This window comes from Miscanthus floridulus, chromosome 2 (genome assembly GCF_019320115.1).
Source record: "Miscanthus floridulus cultivar M001 chromosome 2, ASM1932011v1, whole genome shotgun sequence".
Lineage (NCBI taxonomy): Eukaryota > Viridiplantae > Streptophyta > Magnoliopsida > Poales > Poaceae > Miscanthus > Miscanthus floridulus.
Window position 1 is genome coordinate 13,539,969 of NC_089581.1, and position 5,119 is coordinate 13,545,087.

At 45.3% G+C, this 5,119-nt stretch overlaps 1 pseudogene; it reads right to left on the bottom strand.

Annotated features, from left to right (window-relative positions):
* Positions 1–2,382: 2,382 nt before the first annotated feature.
* On the bottom strand, positions 2,383–4,892 carry LOC136517480 (uncharacterized; annotated as a pseudogene).
* Positions 4,893–5,119: the final 227 nt, after the last annotated feature.

Consider the following 5,119-nt stretch of genomic DNA (forward strand, 5'->3'; position numbering starts at 1 on the left):
TGCAAGGACCGGCCGCGCGGCGATGTGACGAGGCCTCTGCAGTAGCGCGGCTGGAGTAAGGCCGTGTTTAGTTGGAGGCCGATTCGGCAGCGTTTTGTTTTTATTTGGTAATAATTGTTAAATCGTTGATTAATTAGGCTCAAAACGTTTATCTCGTAGAGTACAACCAAACTGTATAATTAGTTTTTGATTTTGTCAACATTTAGTACTCCATGCATGTACCGCAAGTTTGATGTGACGGGGAATCTTTTTTTTGCATAGTGCCAAATTCTGAAAAATAGGGGAACTAAACATGGCCTGTTTAGATCACTCAAAATTCAAAAAATTTTAAGATTCCTCGTCACATCAAATTTTATGGCACATGTATGAAGCATTAAATATAGGTAAAAAGAATAACTAATTGCACAGTTTATCCGTAATTGACGAGACGAATCTTTTAAGCCTAAATAGTATATAATTAGATAATTTTTATTAAATACAAACGAAAGTGCTACGGTAGCCAAAAGTCAAAAAAAAAAAATCGCATCTAAACGGGCCTAAGTGCTCCTCCTGGGCACGGTGATGACGGATTTGAGGCGCCGGTGCTGAGGTTGGTGAGGCCTGTCCTGAATGAATGCAGTCCCTCCGATTTTGACCACCTCAGCGAAGGAGAGCTTCTTGGGCCTTGCCGACGTGGACTCCGGCGTGGCAGGAACCACCAGGTCGTTGTCCGGCTCCGGGCGACGGGTGTGGATCGGCGGTGGCGGCGGCGGTGTGTCGAGCGGAGAGCGAGCCAGATCTGCTCCGCTCGGGGTTGTTGCGGGGCTACGAGGGCTGTCTGGGCTTCGTGGAGTGTCGGAGGGTCCAGGGGCTGACCGGATCTGGGAGGTGGTGCTCGGGCGGCGGAGGATTTGGGGCGGCGGCGGGTTGCGTACGGACGTCGCCCGCGCCCGCGAGGGAGACGTTGCGGTTGAACCATTGATTTTTGTGATTTCCACTACCAGATTATAGCCACATTTAGTGATGACTGATTTATTATGAGAGAAAAATATTATTTATTAGCTGACTTATAAGCCCAAAGGAACGTGAGGTATGTTGGAAAGTTTGGACAGCTCGTGGTTTGATGGATTCAAGTTTAGGTGATATTTTTTATTTATTCACACAAGGTGCTAAGTGATATGCTTGTGACAAGTTACTGTGCTAATTTTGATTTTCCACTGTTCCTTTGTTATCATAGAGACGAATGCAACACAAACAGTAGAATTTGAGCAAAACAAGGCCTGGTTTAGATTGCCACAAAATTTCAAGTTTTTTCACTCTCTCTTCATCACATCAATTTTTAGACATATGCATTTTAGACGCATGCATGGAGCATTAAATATAGGTAAAAAAATAACTAATTACACAATTTAGTTGTAAATCATGAGACGAATCTTTTGAGCCTAGTCAGTCCATGATCGGACAAAGTTTATCAAATACAAACGAAACGTGCTACAGTGTTCAGATTACAAAAATTTGCAATCTAAACAAGACCCAAGAATATGCCGTTTGGTTCATAAATTCTGGCTTTTGGATATAGAAAGATATGACAACATATACTCAAGTATCATGCACTGAAGAACACAGATACATTCAGTTCGCTTGTTGATTTCAGTCAGACCTTATCAGACAGTCAATAGTATTTTCCTCTCACATCAAACCAGCACCAGCTGGACTTATCAACCCAGAAATCAACTAGCGAACAGGCTCATTACCGGATGACTTACAAAATTGTTGCAATACATTTTGTAGAAGCTGTGACTCATACTTTGGTTTCAAAATAATAGGTCGATGAAACAGCCAAACCTGCTGAATCGTAAGTTCGGACAAGCCGCTGCCTCTTTTAAGCCTGGGCGTTCGGGTTACCCGATTTTTTCGGGTCGGGTAATTCGGGTCATTCAAAATTCGGGTAATAAAAATTGCTACCCGATATTACCCCCGAAAAAACACTACCCGCAAATTCGGGTACCCGATAATTCGGGTTCGGGTTCGGGTATTACCCGATATACCCAAATTTACAGAAAACAACAAACTACACTAAATTTCAGTAGCGATCTATACATAATTTCAGCAGCAATTTGTATAGAATTTCAATAGCAATTTGTAGAGAATAATATATTACAGTCACTCATTCAAATAGAGAGAATTATATTCTAATAAAGTGATAAGTTAAATGGTTCAGCTAACAAAACATGATGAATACAAAGACAAAACAAATCTTTAGGTAGTTCGGGTAGTTTGGGTACCGGGGGATATTACCCGAATTACCCAAACTAATTTCGGGTAATCAAAATCGCTATCCGAATTTGGGATCGGGTACCTCGGGTTCGGGTAATTCGGGTCCGGGTTCGGATAATTCGGGTACGGGTAATGGGTATCGGGTATTTTGCCCAGGCTTAGCCTCTTTCCATGTGATTCCATCCAACAAAACTCAAAATGAAAAGAATCTAATTGGGAAACAGATTTGCTAATGTCTGATGGATATCCCATGTACATCCCACCAGGTAGCAATGTTATTTCATATCCTCCATCAAACTGAAGCAAGTTTTCACTTGCTGATCCTGTCCAGTTGACCGTTGTTGTTGTGCCAGTTCCGATTTTAGTTGATAAAGTATCCTACGAACAGAAATACCGAAATTCTTATTTACATTCTTTTGAAGAAAATATACCGCTACTGTAAATGGCCATTTTTCCTATACAAATTTTCTGATGCAGAAACAAAGGGCACACAGCATAAACTTTTTCCTTTTTTTTATGTGTAAACTAGAAGTTTGACTAAGATAAAAGCAAAAGTACAAGCAAGCTGATGCAAACATGGATGGTGGAACAGTTGATTAGGTCCATTCTGCCAAAATATTAGTCAGGATTTTACGATTCAAACAGTGGATTATGTTTCAAATTGCAACAAGCCAACAAGCTCTGAAACATACCTGAATCAATTGGCCATTACTGCCCATTTTGAGAACAACAGCTGTGTCTGCTTCAGCAAGTGTTGCTCCATACACCCCACTCCTCTTAGTCACAGAATGCCCCTCCCATCTTCCAAGTAGTGTATTTATCCTATCACTGCTGGCACTCTAAAAGAATAAAAGGTTGGGGCTAATTCAGCAAGATCCTATCATAAGATAATTATACATGAAGGTTTCAGTGTCCCAATAACTAAACTCACCTTGGTACCAACTGAATAGTGTTTAAGTGACTGTGGCACTTCAGATCCCTGCCTCTTCTCATGAAAAACAAGAAGTGTGTCAAGCACTCCCTTTGGATCCATTATGTGGAAAGCCCTCATTCGACCATTGCCTTCAAGGGAGTAAAGACAATTTTCACATACAATAGATGGCTTACGAGAAGGTATCTTCAAGTTTCTGGTGAAGACAAGATAGCTATGTTACACCTCATATAAGAGTTTCACTCGACAATAAGCAACTAAATTTGTAGCTATCACTTACTTGGGGGATTCTTCACCAGTATCATCTTCTCCAAGCACACCAACCCGAAGGACAGTCTCCAGCATTCCAGCAGTCTGGTACCTCAGAGCAAATGCCTTTTTTTCAGGAAAGAACCCTATCTGTACATTAAACAATGCCACTCATTAATTAAGCCCAGATGTACAGAATTTACAACTATATAGAAAGGATGGCATCATGGGAAAAGTACAAATTTCAGTGCACCTGCTGATATTTGTCCACAGTGAACATGTTCGTCTCTTTGATTTTGTACTCCATCCATTCAGGTTCAGAATCCTCTTCGTCCACAATTGATATTGCAGAGGATGCTTGCTTGATGTACAACCTAAAATCTCAATATGTAAATACATTGATTCAGGCAGATGCAACAAGCAAAAGTCTTGCGATTGATTTATTGTCACAGACCTGACGTTAACTAGAAATAAACACGTACACGCTGATTGAAAATTAGTATGCCAATGAAAACATTCCCAATTTAACATGGATAATGATGATTGTTATCTGTGGGAAGAAATATTACGATTGCAGGAGGCTGATGAGGTTGTCCTCCCCGTACGTGCTCACGGACAGCCGCGTGCTAATCTCCTGAAGAATCCTCCCGTGCGCGTCGAATTGCTACACAGAACACAAGCACAGGCGCGCACAACACTCAGCCAAATCACGAATCCGGAAACTGCAGAAAAGCTCGAAGATTAGAGGCAGCTGACAAAGAGGGAGGAGCGTACGTAGAACGAGCCATCCCACTTCCCGACGTTGAGGTCGAAGAAGCGATGCAAGTTGTCGATGCTCATGGAATCGTCCTCGTCCACCTCCGGTGGCCCTGCGACGGCCGCGCGGGCGGTGCACAGCCGGCCGCGCCGGAACGCGGCGAGGCGTGCAGTGGGGAGAAGCCGGCTGCGGTGGCTCCTAGGCTGTGGGACGGCGGGAGCAGCGACGCGGAGGCCCACAAGGGCTTCTGCCATGGCGAGTGGAGTGGGAGAGGGAAGCGGGATAGATGTGCTATAGCTTTGCCCCGCTTCTTGATGTCCTCGTGGGCCCTCGCGTGTCCGTTGTCCGGTTTAGCCCCGACGCGCGTCGTCGCGGGCAAGGCCGGCGGAGCGGGACGACCGCTGCGCCGGGTCGGAGGCTTGGCGATGGCGGCGCAGGGCGACGGTGGCGTGGGCCGAGGTCGCAGGTTCCAAGGACGGCGGTGCAGCGGGCTCCGAGGGCACGGCTGCTGGGGCGTGCGAGGACGCGGCAGGCTTCGAGGGAGGCGGCCACAGCGGGCTCGGCAGCATCGAGGGAAGGCCGGCGCGGGCCGGCGTGGGAGCGGCAGGAGCCGGCGCCGGGAGAGACGGCCGCACGAGGAGGAGCTCAGGCGGGTCGCGTCGCGTGGAGCAAGCAGCCGGGGAAGAAGATTAGCACGCGGTGGGAGGAGATATGGTGGAGAGAGAGAGAGAAAAAAAAATAAGAAAAAAAGGAAAAAAAAGGGTTTTATGGGTATTTCAGTCTTTCTTACAAACAATAGTTGGTTTGTCAACCCGTCCATCAAAACAGATTCAACCTCACGGGTAGAGCTGTTTTTTTTGAGCTAAAACTAACAAAAGCTGATTTACTAGTGAGCTGAGTTGTAACAAGCCCTATGTGTCCAGCTG